Source organism: Pelophylax lessonae (assembly GCF_965119305.1).
Source record: "Pelophylax lessonae genome assembly, chromosome: 1".
Classification (NCBI taxonomy): Eukaryota; Metazoa; Chordata; class Amphibia; order Anura; family Ranidae; genus Pelophylax; species Pelophylax lessonae.
The window spans coordinates 529415000-529435888 of NC_138768.1; the positions used below are offsets into that span (position 1 = coordinate 529415000).

The 20889-nt window shown below is 41.2% G+C and overlaps 1 protein-coding gene across 3 annotated transcripts in view; it reads right to left on the reverse strand.

Annotated features, from left to right (window-relative positions):
- EPHA5 (EPH receptor A5) overlaps positions 1-20889 on the reverse strand; it is a 496762-nt gene that overhangs the window by 45823 nt on the left and 430050 nt on the right. The window lies entirely within an intron of this gene.

The following is a 20889-nucleotide window of genomic DNA, read 5'->3' on the forward strand; positions in this document are numbered from 1 at the left end:
AATGTACAAATACTGTACTGGCGACCCTAGCATAAGGAACAAACTATTCAGAGAAAGGAGATACAATAAGACACGTGGCCACTCACTAAAACTTGAGGAAAGGCGGTTTAACCTTAAAGTGCGTAAGGGGTTCTTCACTGTAAGAGCGGTAAGGATGTGGAATTCTCTTCCACAAGCAGTCGTATCAGCGGGGAGCATTGATAGTTTCAAAAAACTATTGGATGGACACCTTAAAGACCACAACATACAGGGGTATACAATGTACGGTTAAAAGCAAACACACACACACATCATAGGTTGAACTGGATGGACTTATGTCTTTTTTCAACCTCACTAACTATGTAACTATGTAAAAATGGAAAAATGGGTACTTTTGAATTCTCCTGTTTGGCTCCCATAGACTTCATTGGGGTTGACTGTTCAGGTTAGAACATTACCCCTGTTTGGGAAATCTGCTGCGAACCAAACAGGGTTGTTCGGCCCATTTCAATTTGTTAAAGTAGATGTAAACACAACCACTAAATCTCGTTAAAAGTTTTAACAGGAAAATATCACTTGTAAAAGCCTGTTGCAAACATTATATATTTTCTGAAAGCAGAGACCATGAAGAATAATTATAACTGCCTGTTCCGGTGAAATGACAAAGAACTTTGGTCCAAAAACTTCAATGCTTTAAAAGCACCTACAGGTCATTGAATAAAAATACATACCAGACTCCTATTCTTGATGGTGCAGAGTTTCCTCCAAATTCCATACAAGATCCTTATTCGAGCATGAAGCCCGGTAGGCCAGGAAAGGAGGGAATGAGTCCCCCCCCCCCCCACTTCTGAACCATACCAGCCACAGCACTTGGTCCTAATGTTGATCACAACGTTGGCCCCTGTGATTTTAGGGGTCTGCAGGCTGGGAGCTTATCAAAATCTGAAATCTTTAATAATAAAGGGGCCCCTAGATACAAACCCACACTATGTGAATGAGTAAGGAAATCCTACTCATTCACACACAAAAAAATAAAAGACCATACAAATGTTACAGTATTGTCCTTTATAAAAAAAAAAAAACCCAATGACTAACAGACATGTCCAATGCAGCTGCTGACTATTGCCAAATCTCCCAGGCTCCACCACTAGAAGGAACAAAGAGAGTCTCATTCAAACAAAGTGCTGGCACCTGCTGCTTCCTTGGCAGCCATTGACAGCAAGGAAGCTGTAATATACAGTATAGTAGCAGGTTCAGCTTTTGCTTAATGAATAAAAGGTCTGCCACTCAGGGTTAACACCCAAACAGACAATTTATGTTCAGGCTAAACTTTGCTCAACCCTACCAGCAATAATTAACAGATTTTCTTTGTAAAAAAAAAAAAAAAAACACATGTAGCCTGTTATCAGGGCAAGTCAGAAAAAATTAGGAAATATATTGGTGAAAAAACACGTGCAGCCTTCAGTGACTGTAGTGTATGTAGATAGACACAGACTGTAAAAAAGCTGCAGGAAATTAGCAACATTAAGATGTAAAAGCCCTTAGCTCTCCCTCAGCCCTGAATTAATGGATGATACTCAGCATTTAGCTAGCTTAAGGATATTTAGTAAGTATTTATATCTACTTTAAGAGATCAGTAACGACAAGCCCTACACTAATCTGTCCCTTTGCACTTTTATCAGCAGCACTTCCTATGTTTTCCTTGTCACAGTTAACCACATTGTCAAATGGCTTCCAGAAATTCAACTTTTTATAGTGGGGAGCTGGCTTATCCCAATGCCCCTATTTGTCCTTCTAAGACAAATGACCAAAGTTTATTAGTAGATCGTTGCTTTAGTGGCAAACGTGTTCATTCATTTGCTGGGTCTGTGAATGAGAAATGAGCTGGGTTCATCTCAAACTTATTCTTGACCCAAATCTGCCTCTCAACCCTAGCCTGCAGGCCAGCTTGGGGAAGCAACAATTGGATATATAGATAAAGAAACTATAAATGTGTAAACCTTGTGTCTGTTGTGTGTAATTTCTTCTGAGAGAAGATTAAAAAAAATAAATAACAGTATGTAATGTAATAACACAAAATCAACAGGGCTTACGAAAATAGGTAATGTCCAACTAACATGATCGTTTTTTTTAGCATTTGGAAAAGCTACCAGTGTAATACTGTATATTTGGATTTTTCTTATGCATTTGATACAATTACTCTTAATAGACTGGTGCATTTTATGGTCCAAGAATTGGGTAAAAACAGCACAATGTCCGTAATTGGCCAAAGTGAGGGTGCCTTTAGCCAATCATGGTTTAGGGGCTAAGTCCATGCACCACACTATATAAAGCTGCTGCCTATACAGCAATGTGTATAGTGTGCTAGGCAAAATAGGAGTGAAATTAGGCAGGTAGTTAGTGGATTGTGCATTGTATCTAGTAATAGATCAGGTAGTATAGTATATATATATATATATATATATATATATATATATTGTGAGGGATTAGCTCAGTGGCGGGCGTGGATGACCCCTTGAGGGGATTCGTTACACAGGGAGATAGCCGAGAAGTGGTTGCAAACAACAGTTTGGTTTATTCATGCAATTTTCTTCACACAAGTGCAAGCGTCAAAAACATCCAAAATAAAATAAAACACAAAATAAATCCTTGCCACTGTGGGCGGCTACCTTCTCACACGCAGGAACCTATCTAAGGAAGTCTGTCCCCAACCTACTGTTGGGCAGACTTGGCTGATCATACAGCAGACTATCAATAGTCCATTTATTATCTCTTCACATAGAGAATGTCCCTTTTCTCCTCACACAGCGTCGGGAGGCACACATCTGACTGTCCTCCTCTCCCCAGCTCACACAGCGTCAGGAGGCAGCAATCCTTAGACTTCCTTTGGACAAATTATAGAGGCCTTAACTTCCTCATTCCGAACAGCTGAATGGTTTTCAACTTCTTTACACCTTCCTGCTGCCTTTGCAGCCGACACCCTATAGTAATTGGTGAATTGTCTAAACCAAGCAGAAGTGTATCTCCTGTCTGTGACAACATCCACAGATTTACCGAAGAAACAGTAATCCCAGCACCTAGTACCCAGTGCTAGTGGACATTTTGATATACAGTGTCTAGTGGCATTCATAGTCCCACACCATTGGGGAATTCTTTTTTTACATCCACAGATTTACCTGACTTCCTGTCACAATATATATATCAGTTATTGCAGGATATATATCAAGCAGTTTAAGGGCTCTTTCACACATATAGTCCGTCAAACGGACTCCGTTTTTCTCAGCGGGGGATCGATCCGCCGATCCCCCGCTGAGCAGGAGAATGACAGCTGTTCTCCGCACTGTGTGTGGAGACACAGCTGTCACAGCCCCATATATCTCTATGGGGGAATCGGATGAGAACGGACTGTCGATCCGATTTCATCCATTCCCATCGGATCCGCTGGATGGATGGAAAATAGGGTTTCCATCCATCCAGATTTGACGGATCAGATCGGATGTCAGTAGACATGTCTCCGCTGACATCCGATGCCCCATAGGGATGCATGGGGGGGCCGTTCAGATCCGCCAAAAAAACGAACAGTCCGCCTGTGTGAAAGGGGCCTAAAGCACAAAAAATAAAAAATCGCACAGGTGATCAAATACCACCAAAAGAAAGCTCTGTATATGGGGAAAAAAGGACATCAATTTTTATTAGGTACAGCTTCGCATGACCACGCAATTGTCCATTAAATTAACACAGTGCCGAATCGCAAAATATGGCCTGGTCATTAAGTAGGAAAATCTTCCGGTCCAGAAGTGGTTAAATGACTTTTTTTCCTTTAGAAATGTCAGTATTGCTGCAGCAGTGGGAAACTCTACAAAAGGGATGTAGACAGAATTACTAGGGACACAGAATAAAAAAATCTGACAGAGGTTCTAGACTTCTGCTATTCTACTAATAAAAAAAAAATGTTTTCTGTCGGTGTTGCTGTTAGAAAAATCTGCCTACTTACTGTCTGGTAAAACATTGTCACCCGGACAAGTGAGGATAAATCTCTCTATTGGATCCCTCACTAGCAGTAATCCTGACAGGGTTTTTAACCCTTCATTGTACCCAAAAAATAGGAAAAAACATTTTGTCTGGACAATCATTTAAATGCAGAGTGCTCTGTGTTGTATATTTTTTCAATCCCCGTATATCTCTAGTAGGTTTATCATTTTGAAAGTCTTCACTTTAATTAAACAATTTAATCCCTGCCCCTAGCATAGTAACAAATATCTATAACTAAAGAGTATTCTTTGGAATGTGTGAGTACTCCTAATACAATACAAATATTTTCTCCTTGGAGAAAAAAAAAAAATTTCCCCAGATTCTCTAAATAAGCAGGAAATTTGCCAAGGCTATAAAAAGGCCTTTGTCACTGCTAAATGGTTCATAGTATATTATCTAAAGTGCGATTAAAAAGGCGGTAGAAGCAGCCTATTTTTCATTCTGGGGATCTCTGGAGGTCGATAAATGTATACAGCAGCATGTCACATTAACATACAAAATTAAGTCATGAAAACCCCAAAGTACCATAAAAACATGTCTGAACACGATGCACTGCATAATACTATAATACTATAGCAGGTTTATGTTGGCACGGCTGCACTGGTTCGGCTTCACTAATAATGCATTGCAGAAAACCTGTCCATGAAACATTATCTACCTTAGAGCTTCCAGATGTACTAAATTTACTGATCAGATAAACAGGCTATAAATTTGTCACTTAGTGAACAAATTATGCCCTGTAACGTCTGGCAAGTAAATGCTGGCTTTCTGAAAAACAGATGTGCTAGATTTTGATGGAATGGCTTTCAGCCTGCAGTTCAGCAGTGAAAAATATTTATTTGAACCCTAAAAAAAAAAAATGTTGCAAAACTCATAATCCAGTCGAATAATCTCAAAACCCACATTAAAGTAATAGGTTTGGTCTGGGCAGTGCCATAGTAAATTCTGAAAGTTTTTTTAAAGCTTGCCGTTTGAGTCAGGAGAATTATCTATTAAAGAAACAATAATAAGATCGCTTCACTGGATTTACATCAGCCCTAGTTTGATATTGGGTTCTGCCACCAGAAGATGAAGCCAGTCTGTCAATTGTTCTACTCAAATCAAAGGCAACTCTGCCCTTTCAGTGGTAGTCAGCTGTATTAACCACTTCTGGACAGGAAGGTTTTACCCCCTTAATGACCAGGCCATTTTTTGCGATATGGCACTGCGTTATTTTAACTGACAATTTTTTGATCGTGCGACACTGTGCCCAAATAAAATTGATGTCCTTTTTTTCCCACAAATAGAGCTTTCTTTTGGAGGTATTTTATCACCCCTGCAATTTTTATTTTTTTGTGCTATAAACAAAAAAAGAGCGACACTTCTGAAAAAAAAAAAAAAACAATATTTTTTACTTTCTGCTATATAACATTACCAATAAAAAAAACTTAAAAATCTAATTTTCCTGTCTGTCTCCATGGCAGCCTACGTGTGGGTTAACCCCGCCTCCACTCCAAGGGTATAGGACCCCCCTCCCATAAATTTCAGCTCTCAGGTACAGCAGGTGTTCATTTTTTGTCCTCCTCCAAGGACCTACACTTCTGATGTCTTACTACGTCCAGCTTACCTTAGGATACTTTGGATGGTGTCTGCATGTCCAGAGCCCAGCCACGGGCGGGTGAGTGACATTTAAAATCCCCTGCTCTCTGCGGTTGACTGAAGCTTGATTGGCATTCTCTGACATGGGTCTGAAGATTCGCATTGCTTCCCTTCATGGCAGCGGTATTTGTTATTTATGTACACTTTGTTTGTCTCTTTTTCTATCACTGTACAATTTGTTTGTTTGGCCCAATGGCGCTGGAACGCTTCCTGCGTTCCAGCAAACCCTTCCTGCGTTCCAACAAACCCTTCCTCTTCCTCCTCTGCTTCTAGCGTCCAATCGGTAGACGCTTCGTGGTCCCGCGCATGCGCAGTGCGCCGCGAGCGAAGTCGAGGCTTGGTTCGCACATGCGCATTAGCGATCGCGGCCGCATCACCGCTGACGTCATTCCGGCGGGAGATTTAAACAGCTGACGATTCCCCTGTACTTTGGGAATGTACTGTGGGCGTTGCGGCAGCTTCCCAGTGTCTCTGGATTCCTTGCTACAGGTATGTGCAATGGAGACTTGACTGCAGAGGGGGGGGGGGGCGGAGGGTTGTCACCTCACAATGTATCACTGACATGGTGTCTGATATGTATTACCTTTCTTTATCAGTCTGGTTGTTTGGCCTGAAGTATGGATCCTGCGTCACCGCCCTCCTGTGGCCAGCCCTCTCACAACAGGTGGGTGCTGGCATTTTTCAGAGGGGGGGGCGGGGAGGGCTTGCTGGTCCCTAGGTCATGGCTAAATCCAGTGTCTCCCCGATTTTCTCTTTTTTCCATCAGCTCTCCCAGGCCTGATTTACCACAAGAAAGAGACCCTGTCAGACCTCGTGGGAGTTCATCCTCCAGATCTAAACGCCGTGAATCTCCATCAGGGAGTAGGCAACAAGGGAGAAGCTCCAATTCCTCCCCCAGACACCATACACGATACCAGAGTCACCGCACACACCAGAGAGCCTGTTGGGGTTGTGGGGCGCATGTCCCGGAGGACAAGTCCCTATGTGAGCCATGTTTTGCTCATGCAGCCGGTGAGAGGGGGCAAAAGGATCAAAGATTGGAATCTCTAGTGAAGAGAATAGTACAACAGTCCCTGAAAGAATGGGGTACAGTCCCACCACTTGGTCCCACCACATCCAGTTCTCCAGGGGAAGTGCAGGAAGATCAAGGCCCCTCTCAACCGAGTATTACTTCTGCAAAGTCATCTGACAGTGATTCGGAAGAAGAAGGGGCTGTAGGCGGCTTTGAGTTCGCCCTAGTTTCACCCCTGATCAGAGCCATTAAAGAAGCTCTCAGATGGGAGGATCCTGTGTCTCCTCAGAAAAAGCAGCGGAAGTTCTTCAAGCACCTTGGTAAGGAGCGTATCAACTTCCCTTCCCTCTCTGAATTACAAGAGGTGATTACTGAAGAATGGAGTAAAGGGGATAGTAAGTCTTCCTTATCCTCCAAACTTGGGAAATTATATCCCTTTAAACCTGAAGATGTCGCCCGTCTGGAATCTGCTCCTCTTGTGGATGCGGCAGTTACAAGATTAGCAAAGCATGTCACTTTGCCACTAGATGACGCGGTCTCTTTCAAAGACCCTTTGGATAGGAAGATAGATCTGGACCTAAAGAGGATCTTTGTGACGGCCGGCGCGGCCTGCAAACCTGTGATGGCATTAGCAACAATGTCTAAAGCCATGGAAGTCTGGGTTTCCGATATAGAATCCAAACTTGGAAGTCTCTCGGAAGAAGCCGTAGAAAGTTCCCCTATTCACGAACTCAAGCTGGCTTCAGTGTTTTTAGGAGAAGCATCTATTGATGTTCTGCGTCTTCTGTCCAGATCGATGCTATCCTCAGTAACAGCAAAGAGGGCCTTGTGGCTTCGCCCGTGGATTGCAGATCCAGCTTCTAAACAGGCATGGTGTAAGATCCCTTTTGAGGGTACTTCCCTTTTTGGAAACAAACTAGACAGCGCCATTGCCAAGGCTACTGGCGGAAAGTCAGGTTTCCTCCCGCAAGACAGACGACTATTTGGTCAGAAGAAGCCTCAACCTAGGAGGCAATACACGGAGAGATCAAGAGATGCACGCTCTTACAAGCCTAATAGAGATTTCCGAAGAAACTGGAGAGGTGGTCAATCCTCTACTCGGAGGTCATCAAAAAATCCAGCGCCTGCTGGACAAGATTCCACTAAATCTTTTTGAGATTGGGCCCGTCCAGGCATGTCAGGTGGGGGCACGTCTTCTCCATTTTCAGCATGTCTGGGCGGCCTCAATCACGGACTTTTGGACCGTCAGGACGGTCTCTACAGGCCACAGATGGTCATTTCTGGCAGATCCAGTTCCAAGATTCATCTCAACTCATTTTCCCTGTCTAGAAGAGAGAAGAGAAGTCTTGCTCGCCTATGTAGACGCCTTGGTGGCTCAAGGAGCGGTAGCTCCGGTTCCGGAACAAGAAAAATTTCAAGGGGTTTACTCACCCCTCTTCTTAGTCCAGAAGAAGAACGGGGCCTGGAGACCTGTTATAGATCTCACATACCTGAACAAGTTCATAAAGAACGAAAAATTCAAGATGGAAACACTCTCAACTATTCAAAGGGCAGTACTGCCGGGAGATTGGCTCGCCTCAATAGATTTAAAGGATGCGTATTTTCATGTACCTGTGGCAACCGACTTCCACAAATATCTTCGCTTCTGTGTTCGGAATCAGCATCTGCAATTCATTTGCCTACCCTTCGGCCTGTCTACCTCACCCAGAGTATTCACCAAAGTTCTTCTAGCAGTGGTAGCCTTCATAAGATTGAAAGGTATACGTCTACATCATTACTTAGACGATCTTCTGCTTCTGTCTCAAGAAAAGGATCAGTTATTGGCACACAGAGATCAGGTCATATCGACCCTCAAAGAGTTTGGCTGGCTGCTAAACCTACAAAAGAGTCAGCTGGAGCCTACTCAGCGCCTAGTCTATCTTGGGGCGCAATTCGACACCGTCGAGAATTCAATCTCTCTCCCATTAGAGAAGATACCGGTAGTGAGGGAGAGAATCCTTCCGGCTCTTTCCTCTCCTCGGCTGAAAGCCTCTCAGTGCCTCAAAATCATTGGCACCATGGTGTCCACGGCTCCAATGGTCAAATGGGCTCTCTGGCATATGAGGCCCTTCCAAAAAGGGTTCCTACAACAATGGAACACAGAAGAGAAAGATCAGTACATTCATATCTCCTCCAGCATGAGATACAGTCTTCTTTGGTGGCTGCAACGCAGGAATCTGCTCAACTGTCATTCTCTGGTTCCAGTCTCATGGACTATAATCACAACAGACGCCAGCAACTCAGGTTGGGGGGCTCATTGTCTGACAGAGATGACACAGGGGAGATGGTCTTTTCAGAGACACACTCCAGTCTCCAATATACTGGAACTCCGAGCAGCCTACCAGGGTCTTCGATCTTTCCAACACCTGCTAGAGGGGAAATCTGTAATGATTCGGATGGACAACACCACGGCAGTGTCTTATGTGAAGAGACAAGGTGGGACACGGAGTCTCTCTCTGCTACGAGAATTAGACCCGATCATGTCCTGGGCCCAGACTCACCTAGTAAACATCTCGGCAGTTTACATCCCAGGTTCACAGAATGTTCAAGCGGATTTTCTGTCCAGGGTCCAGTTGAACCACAACGAATGGTCGCTCCATGTGGAGTCGTTCAAATGGATTCTGTCGTTGGGAGTATCTCCCGAAGTCGATCTGTTCGCCTCCCCTTGCAACCACAAGTTGGAGAAGTATGTCACGAGGGGCAAGTGTCCTCAAGCTTACGGGACAGATGCACTAACCGACAGGTGGGAGTTCAGCAGGGCTTATGCCTTCCCTCCAGTACCCATCATTCTCAAATTCCTGCAAAGACTTCAAGCGGAAGGTGTGGAGATAGTGATGGTGGCGCCTTTCTGGCCGAACAGGCCATGGTTTCCGCTACTCCTACAACTGAGCTACCGGGACCCGGTCCCTCTTCCCCTCAGACCAGACTTGCTTCTTCAGGGAACATCAGTGCACCCCTGTCCTGCAATTCTCCGGTTGACGGTCTGGTTCTTGAGAGGGAAAGGTTGGAATCGCTCGGCTGCCCATCTACAGCCATTTCCACCTTGATGAATGCTAGACGACCAAGTACTAATAAAGTATACTGTAGAATCTGGGCAAGATTCATGGAGTCTGCATATCCTGAAGGTATGTCTTCCTCAGTCCCTGGGATTCAAGAAATACTAAGTTTTCTTCAGGCTGGTCTGGATATGCCCCTTTCAGTGGCAACTCTTAGAGTTCAAGTTTCGGCCTTATCGGCCTTCTCCGGGGTCATGTGGGCCCAACACCCACTAATCCAACAATTTTTCAAAGGAGCAATCAGGCTCAATCCTCAGAGAAGACCTAGGTTCCCGAAATGGGATCTACCTTTTGTCCTAAATGCCCTCTCCAAATCGGGCATAGATTCCTCTTCTTCTATCAAGGACCTGACCATCCGAACTGTCTTCCTGGTAGCCATTACTTCGGCTAAAAGGGTCTCTGAATTAAGTTCTCTCGGATGTAAAGAACCATTCTTGACTTTTTTTCCGGATCGGGTAGTACTGATACCCAGGCTGAATTCAAATCCGAAAGTCACCTCAGTGTTTCACCAGAATCAGGAGATTGTCCTGCCTACTTTCCGTTCATCTAATGAGTCCAATCCTCATCCGTTGGATGTAGGAGAATCCTTAAAAGCCTATCTTCAAGCAACTGCACCATTCAGGCAGTCTGACAACCTCTTTGTCCTGTTCTGGGGAAAGAACAGAGGTAAACCTGCTTCATCTAGGACTATCACTTCATGGATAGTGGCAGCTATCCAACAGGCCTATAGAGCTGAGGGGCTGGCTCCTCCGGAGGCGGTGACGGCGCACTCTACAAGGAGTATCTCTACTTCCTGGGCGGCTTCGCGGCACGTGGCTCCAGATGTGATTTACAGAGCGGCTTCGTGGTCATCAGTCAATACTTTTATGACCCACTATTGTGTAGAGCCTGCTTCTCTGTCCTCAGTTAATTTTGGTTTGACTGTTTTGTCTGCAAATAGCATGAATTAAAATTTTCTTTGCTAAAGCATTCCCACCCGTGTGGAGTGAGCTAGTTATTTCCCACACGTAGGCTGCCATGGAGACAGACAGGAAAACGGAAAATTCCTATCATACTTACCGTAATTTTCCTTTCCTGATAGTCTCCATGGCAGCCGGAGTACCCACCCTCTCGTCTTGGATTCGGCTAAGATATGGAACACCTGCTGTACCTGAGAGCTGAAATTTATGGGAGGGGGGTCCTATACCCTTGGAGTGGAGGCGGGGTTAACCCACACGTAGGCTGCCATGGAGACTATCAGGAAAGGAAAATTACGGTAAGTATGATAGGAATTTTCCGTTTTTTCATCATTTTAGGCCAATTTTTATTCTGCCACATATTTTTGGTAAAACAAAATTCCAATAAGTGTATATTGATTGGTTTTTGCAAACTAGGGGAAAGATGTAATTTTTATTCATTTATTTTTTTACAAGTAATGTTGGTGATCAGCGATTTTTAGCGGGACTGTGACATTGCGGTGGACAGATCGGACACCTAACTGACATTTTTGGAGGGACCAGGGACATTACTACAGTAATCAGTGCTAAAAATATGCACTGTTACTGTACTTTTGACACTGGCAGGGAAGGGGTTAACACATGGGGCAATCAAGTGGTTAATTGTGTCCCTAGGGTGTCCCTTCTAACTGGGGGGGTGGGCTTTCTGCATGAACACAAAGACCTGTGTTCCTAAATAAGAAAAAACACAGGATCCCTGTGTTCACAACTGACAAAACAGAGGTCTGCCGTGCTCCACGAGGAGCGATTGCAGGTACCCAGCGGCAATCACGGCTGCCGGACCCGCTGATCGGCTTTCTCTGTGGTGAAGGGGCACATGCGCGTGCCCCCGCTAGTGGTCCCGCAAAGAGACATACAGTTACGTCTTTTCGCAGGACAGAGCCGACCTGCCGCAGTAAAACTGCAGCGGGCAGTCTTTAAGTGGTTAAATGCTATTGGAGTTCCTTGTCTGCAGAGGCCAGTTTATAGAAGAAAGTGAACTTTACTTTTAAAATCCTATTAAACTTTCAGTTTAAATCAGCTAAATACATTCCAAGCACCTCAAAACAAAAAAGTTAACAAACAGAAAAGCTTGTCTTCTGCCAACATGATGTAAAGAAGAACCCTCACTTTGTTTGCAGAAGCAGCGATCTCTCTGCAGGGCTTTGACGCACCCCTTGCTGAGTAAGAACATGAGCAGGAGCTCTCCAATCAGAATAGCTAATGCTCTCTGCTGATTGGAGAGCTCTAAGTTGTGATCAGCAGAAGGGGTGTCGTTATTCTGCAAAGAGACTGCTTCCACATAAAGAGCAAGGGCCCCTCTCTATAGTATGCTGGCAAGGGACAGCCTTTGAATTAGGACTGTGGATGCTTTCTATGAAAGTGATCTGTAAGACTTTTGATGTACCTGGAATATATTTAGTGGGTTTTAACTGAAATTTCAATTGGGCTTTAACCAACATAGATATATGGTGGCAAGGCAGCTTGGTTGCTCCAGATCACCCAGTACGTGATCTGACACTTCCGGGTAGGGGGCGACCCAACCGTGCTATGATTAAACACAGCAGATGTTGATCACCAGGTTCCTGCCAATGGATTACCACCAGTACCCGGCGATTGCCATAAATTTACACAGGACTGAGCCCTGCCTATGTAAACAAGGCAGAGCCCTGTACTGTCAGTGGTGAACTAACAGATTTTTTTTTCCTGCAATGCAGGGAATAAAATCCATTACTTCCACTAGTAAAAATACCTAACGTAGTAGTCCAAAACACTGGCTAAGCACACATTTAACACTTTGATTGCCCTAGATGTTTAACCCCCTTCCAGCCAATGTCATTAGTACAGGGACAGTGCATAATGTTAGCACTAATCACTGTATTAGTGTCACTGGTTCCCAAAAAGTGTCAGCTAGTGTCCAAATGTCCACCGCAATATAGCAGCCCCCCTTTAAGTCGCTGATTGCTGCCATTACTAGTAAATAAATAAATACAAATTCAAGTATATATCCCACAGTTTGTAGTTGCAAATCAATCAATATAAGCTTATGGGATTTTTTTATTACCAAAAACATGTAGCAGAACACATATTGGCCTAAAGTTATCAAGAAATTATTTTTTTTTACATTTTTTATTGGATATGTTTTATAGCAGAAAGTATAAAATATTGTTTTTTTTTTTTTTTCAAATTTATCAGTATTTTTTGTTTATAGTGCAAAAAATAAAAAAACTGCAGAGGTGATCAAATACCATCAAAAGAAAGCTCTATTTGTGGCAAAAAAGGACATACATTTTGTGTGGGTACAGCATCACATGACAGCGCAATTATCAGTTAAAGTAACACATTACCGTATCGCAAAACATACCCTGGTCATGAAGGGGGAAAATCTTCCAGAGGCTAAGTGGTTAAAGATAGAGACGTTTAATTTGCTGCTGACTTAATAAAAGGGTGAAAATGTGCATATTTCTGTTTAGGCTGGTAACAATGTACTTGTTGTGGAGAGGAGGAGTATATTCAAAATGCTGAGGCTTACATATTGGACAAATGGAAAGATTAACTTTCATTTAATAACCAGTATGATACTAACATATAATTTTATGTATGTAGCTATGAATCACTTTACAAAACGTAAAAGGTAACTGTACACTAAATAAATTGGGGCCAATTGCCCATCTGCATATTTTTCATCCCATATACACCTCCTATTACATTCAGAACATTATACATATATATTATGTATATGTATTATATTGTATTAAATATAAGGAAATTATTAAAAAAATGATCCTGCTCACTGTGTAACTGATATTGGTTCAACTTTTTATCATTCAAGATTTTTTACTATGAGTTTGATAGACTGAATATTTAACTAACACAATAAAAACAACACCATAAAGCATTCAAAAAATGTCCGTTCTATTTCCATGGATATTGCTAACCACACATGGTTGCTGATTTACTAAAGACGTAAACAACTTTCCCTCTTTGAAGTAAAAGTTTTTGTAGCACAGTGAATAAGGTGAAGTTATTTCAAATCAATTATATGCACTCAAAAATCCTGTTTTTGTTATTTCACTTTCACATGATTGAGTATTTAGTGTGAAAAATGTCACCCTATCCACTAAGCTAAATAAACATTTATTTTTCCAAGTGGACAATCTCTACTTCTTTAACCTCCTAGGCGGTAATCCCGAGCGTGACTCGGGGTTGATTTTTCATTGCAGGATCGGTAACCCAGAGTCACGCTCGGGGTGGATTGCAGAGAGCGCAGCGGTGTTCTCTTACCTTATCCTGGCGATCCAGCGATGATCTCTCATTGCTGAGATCGCCAGCCGAGAGTCCCGCCGCTCCTCCGTCCCTCCGTCGGTCTGATCACTTCCTAGTTCCGTTCCCTGCAGCAGCAATGCTGCATGGGAGCGGAACTAGGGAGGGAAATTAAAAAAAAAAACAAAAAAACGTTGCACAAAACACAAAACACATTTTATATTATATATTTATATATATATATATATATATATATGCATATATATATATATGCATATATGCATATATATGCATATATATATATATATATATATGCATATATATATATATATATATATATATACCGGTATATATATATGCATATATATATGTATATATATATATATATATATATATATATATATATATATATATATATATATATATATATATATATATATAATATATATACATATACACACACACACACACATATATATATATAAAATTATATTATTGATTCAATTATAATTAATGCGTTATATATTATATATATATATATATATATATATATATATATATATATATATATATATATATATATATATATATATATATATATATATATATATATATATACACACATATATCTATATATAATATATAATGCATGAATTATAATCTAATCAATAATATCATTTTATTATATATATTATATATTAAATAATAAAATAATATTATTGCTTCGATTATAATTTATCACATCTGGGATGTCTACTAGAGTCTTGTTTTGGTCAGGTTTAAGTCAGTAATTACTAAGAATTGTAGGCCTATAATACATAACGCCAAATTTCCATGAAAACAATTGTACCGCTTTTGGTATGTAATTCCTGACATAATCCTACCGCCAGGGAGGTTAATAAGTCTACTTCATAATCTTCATTAACACTACGTTACGTGTGTTTTGGAAGGTATTTTGCATTTAAAGGATAAATATTGTTTAACTACTTTAATGCTTTTTAACCCCTTCCTGCCCAGGCCAATTTTAAGCTTTCAGCGCTGTCACACTTTAAATGACAATTGCACAGTCATGCAACACTGTACTCAAATTACAATTTTTTTTTTTTTTACACAAATAGAGCTTTGTTTTGGTGGTATTCAATCACCACTGGTATTTTATTTATTGCTAAATAAGAAAAAAAAAAAAACTGGAAATTTTGGAATAAACAAAAAAGCGTGTTTTTCTTTGATTTGGTTATTAAATTTTGCAAATAAATAACCTTTCTTCAAAAATTTTAGCCAAAATCTATACTGCTACATTTTGTTGGTGAAAACAACCCAAATCAGTGCATATTATTTAGTCTGAAGGAAATTTATAGATTCCACAAACTGTGGTGTATATATATATATCTCAAAATTTATCAATCCTGATGTACAGATGCCCTATCTCATTTCTAGATGCCCAGAAATGCCAGGACCCCCCAAAAGACCTTTGTAAAAAGTAGACAGCCCAAGGTATTTAGTAAGAGGCATTTTTTGAAGGTCTGATTTTTTTTCACAATTTTTGGAAAATTAAGAGATTTTTAAAGAATATTTTTATCACAATATTCTTTTTTTTTTTTTCATACATACTGCTGCCAGTGCAGTACAGTGTCATCATATAACTAATGTGGCTGTGATCAGGGACACTGACTGGTGACAGTATGTTAAAAAAAAACCTTTTTAATATTTTATTTCAATTTTAAAAAAAAACTTTCATTAAATTTTTATTTTTATTTTTTTTTAATGATTTTTTTTTACATACTGTGACCAGAGCAATACCATTAGTAACTATAGTAACACGTTACTACTCTGGGAAGGTGATCAGGATTTTTTTTTTTTTTTTTTTACACAATGAACACTTATAACAGTGTTAATCACTGTTAGAAGCAACCATGGATTGAAATCTATTCATTTAGTGTGCACTATTGTAATTAGAAGTGATGGACCACAACTAAACACATGGTACAGATGGGCTGTTATTGGCCCTGTCTGTACCATGTGATCACTGTGACCAATCACAGAGATCAACACAATAGTAGACAATTAACCACTTGCCGACTGAGTACGGTAGTACTACTGCGGCAAAGTGGTTCGTTATCGTCTGACGACATAGTATTAACGTCGTCAGACACTCCCCCTTCTGGGCGGCGCTTGCGCGCCGCCGGAGGCTCGCTCCCGCTGTTTTCATTCACAGCGGGAGTCGGACCAGGGGAGGAGCAGCGGCGATCGCCGCTGCTCTGCCCCGATCGCCGGGGATCTAATGTGGAGATCCATAGTGACAGGGAGTGACAGATCGGACTGTTCAGCATAGCTGGACATCCGATCTGTCCATGACTCACTCAGTCACCTCCCCCCCTACACGTCAGTAAGCACCAGGCATACATTAACCCCTCCCTCTCCAATAAAATTAACCCCTTCAATGCCAGTGTCATTTTTACAGTAACAGTGCATATATATAGCACTGATTACTGCAGTAATGTCACTGGTACCCCCAAAAGTGTCAAAAATGTCAGTCAAGGGTCCGATCTGTCCGCCGCAATGTCGCAGTCCCACAAAAAAAATCGCAGATCGCCGCCATTACGCGTTAAAAAAAAAAACACCAAAAATGACAGAAATCTTTCCCTTTGTTAGTAAACGCAATAACTTTTGCGCAAACCAATCAAAATACGCTTATTGCGATTTTTTTTTACCAAACATAGGTAGCAGAAAACAAATTGGCCAAAAATTTTTTAAAAAATTGGTTTTTACATCTTTTTGGGGGGGAATTTCATATAAAAAAATGTTAAAAATATTGTTATTTTTTCAAAATAAATGCTCTTTTTTTGTTTATAGCTCAAAAAGTAAAAATCGCACAGGTGATCAAATACCACCAAAAGAAAGCTCTGTTTGTGGGAAAAAAAGGACGTAAATTTCGTTTGGGTACGGTGTCGCACAACCGCGCAATTGTCAGTTGAAGTCGCACAGTGCCGAATCGCAAAAAGTGGCCTGTACGGAAGACAGCAAAATCCTCCGGTGGTAAAGTGGTTAATGGCTATAAATGGAAGCCATCTACTGTGTACAATTGTCATGATTTCTTCTATGATTGGCCAAGTTGATTACACGGTACCGGCAGTGACCCGGCATTGATCCAGTGGACACAGCGGGTGACAGATCGTACTGCAGCACGGCCTGTGAGGTGCATGCAAGGCTGATCCTGGGACATCATATGACGTCCACCCAGGATGGCAGAGCTCCCACTCGGCCGCCATTTTACAATAGGCCAGGCGGGAAGTCGTTAAAAAAAATTCGGCTCAGGCCAGCTGTCTTTCACTAATAATTCAGACACTGGCTACCTTCTCATTGCAGGCATTACAGTAAGAGTTTTCAAGGGTTGATTATGAAAGGCATGCTTAGGCCACAGCCTGTAGAGGAGGTCAACCAATGTTATGAATGCAATGGAGGATGTACAGTAAATGGGATGAGGAAAATAAAGATGGGCAACTTATAAAGTGTACAGTTTATGTTTTTTAAAGCAGTTCAAAACTACATACATGAATTAATATGTCAGTATTATATTGGTTATTAAATAAACATGTTTTGCCAGTCTTGAGTAAATCAGATGAGGGGACTGCGAACATTATTTGCACATACCTTTTAAAATGTGTACAAAGAATAAAACATTACATCGTGTACATAGGAAGAGATACTTCAACCAGTACTTTTATTTAGATATACCATATTCTGCCTCATAAACCCATATCGAATGCTAACTATCAATATGATATTAAAATGCCTTCCCAAAAAAAAAAGACATCATAATTAGATTAATTTATACATTTCCAACAATTTCTGTTGCATGGCCCCAAAAAAATAAACAATCTCTGTTGAAATATCGTAGAGGAAATGTACTCCAGAGATACGCAAATTCATTTTCTAACTGTGAATAAACAATTAGATTTCAATCATTAATGGCTGTGAATCCCTGAAAGCCAAGACCTAGTAGTTGCAATTTATGCAAATACATTTATATTTTGTCTTGTTCTGACCCCAATTATCCAGATAATTACTGGAGACTCTCTGGAAAGACAAATTAACCGTTTACAGAGCATTCTGCTATAACTCGCTTGACCCTTAAAATGACAATGCTACCCAGAACTTGGGAAATATATAATCTTATTAGTTGGATGGAAAAACTAAGTGGCTGTAGCTTAATGGGAAATCCAAACTTATTATGAATTTGATTAGAAAATAAACATACTTTGGTCTGAAAATGAATGGAGAAAACTTAAATCTGCAGAAGCAGAGACTTGTTTTTATGGACTTTTCTCGTTTACCTCAACATATTGATCTGTGAAGAAATATAAAACCAACTGCAATGATATTATATAAATGTACACATAACTATACACATGTTTATTAAACTAAAGAGAAAAAAATATCATGCATAAATATTATGTGTATTTTTATCATTATACCATTTATATAAGCTTGTTAAAAAGACTGCTTCCCTTTGTTTATTCCATTTTATTAAGGCATTTTGTAAAGAATGCAATCGGTGTTGATGTTCTCAGAATGCTTAGAATACTGGAGAATTAAAGTAAAGTTCCGGTAAAATACACTAAAGTGTGCTACAAAAGATTTTTGTAGAACAGTATACATATATTTCTGTATAAGATTGTCAGAAATAAGGCTTAATCTTTGGAAAGCAATCAAAGTCCTACCTTTACCAAAATTCGTTACCAAAACCAAAGACCTAAAGCCCATGCTTTTGGGCAAATTGGAGCTGCAAATCAGCATAAAATGTATAATTCACAAAAAAGTCAGGTAGCAACAGTAGCTCTTTACAATTCCTATATGTCTAGGAGTATCCTGCTTATCGGGTGTGAGGCAAGGGAAATTCTAGGTGTGTCAAGTAGGAGAACATATGCATGCAGACATCCACAGTGGCTGTAATGTGCCCTTCTATTTAGAAGGGAAAGCTAGTATTCTGCTAATAGAAAGATAAGGGATAAGCATGGGAACACAAATGCAGCTGCACTCCAAGGAAATTAGACAGTCTCCTTTTGAGAAGATAAGGTTGCCCATGTGCCGTGGCAATTGGAATGAGCAGAATGATTAGTGATCTGTTAGTGATCTAAAACTCGAAAGAAGTTGGGTCATTTAACAATTTCCAAAACACATGGACAAATCTTAAAAAATTCCACAATTTAGAATTACAAAGCTCCGAACCCAATCACAATGAAATGCCAGGACAGACCCAAACTAAGCCATTCAAGCAGGACATTCCAAAAATATATGAACTGAAGTTGTTTGTATAAAAACAAGCTAACTATTTTGCTAGTCAGATCAGCAGCTATAGAGAACATTCCACCCCAAGTAGAGTTTTTTGTTAAGAAAAGGATGTTTCTTCAGTTACTAAACGTTTGCATAAGGATATTGGTTGTTTAAAGCATCCTTATAGCTTTAGTCACATCACTTACCTGTAATGTCTCACATTGCGCAGGCAGCTAAAACCTGAAGAAATCTTTACTGTAGGGATGTCTGTCCTCTTCCTGTTTCTGAACTGATCAGTCTGATCAGTCACAGGATTCTCTCCCTCAGTATAATCAATGTAACAACTTATGTTAATGAAGGAGGTGGAAGGAGTGAGCATAATCCTTTCAGTCCATCTGTACTGCTATTCTGCCTGAAGATCTGAAGCCTTTAACCCTTGCAGCACCAGCAGTTCAGAGATAGGAAAAGGACAGCTATCCCTGCAGTTGGGCCCTGAGACATACTTCATTACAGGTGAGTAATTAGGTAAGTAACCAAAAACAGGGCTGGCACCAGCATAAGACTGCTTTGGCAGCCACCTTTGGGTGCCAGGATAGGGGCAGCGCAGGGCCACTGATAAGGAAGTGCAGCCAGCCCTCCTGTACAGGGCCCCATCAGTTCAAAAGGGGGGCCTGAGCACCTGCCGAGCAGGAGGGTTTGCTACTGCCTTATTGCTGACAGCAATTCTCTTGTGGCTCTCCCTACGGTGCTGCCAGCATCTCCTCTGTGCTGCAGGGGGATCAGTTCTAATATTTGAACCCCCACCACTCTTATCACCCCATCCCCCTGCTGTCTGGTTCCCATATGTGCCCCCCTCCCCTGCAGTGATGGCAGCAGCTGGGTGCACCTGTGTCTGTCTGCACAGGGATCCTTGCACTGGTCCTGACCAGTGTTGCCAACTGTCAGTAATTGTACTCAAAGCCAGTAAAAAATGGACACTTTTCTCCTGCCAGTAAATGTCAGTAACAGGAGAAGGATGCCAGATAAATATATGATTGTGACGCTTGGCTCAGAGCTGGTCAAGACCATCTGAGTGCCTGCTACATTGTGTTTGGGCTATGTCAGTGGGGGGCTGGTCTGGCAGAGGCGGTGCCTAAATGTGTCATGTGATGTCATAGTGCAAGGGAGATGAGTCGGGCAGACAGAGTCCTGTGTGCGGGTCTACGGGACGGAAGCAAGGCAAGCCGGGAGAGGGAATTTCAGTGCTGTTTGGACTGTAATGGACTGAAGGGGCCACCTGGCATGGAGAGAGACTGTCACTGTGACTCAGGAGGGGACATGTCATGTGGATGAGCTGTCATCATCATCTGTGCTGCTGCACACTGCTGTCAGTGTAAGTTGGCCTCACTAGTCCTGGCTAAATATATAGGGAGTTTTTTTTGCTAAACCTCAACTTAAAATAGGTGAAAAATTCGATCACAGTTTAGGAACTGTTCAAGCAGGAATTAGGTTTTCTTGTTTATGTGTTCACAAAACATTTCAGAAGTTGGAATATATTATTGGTCTTTGTAAATGACATAGGTATTTATTGCTGTCACATAATAATAAGCAGTCAAGTATCTTACATTTTGATTGAAAATGA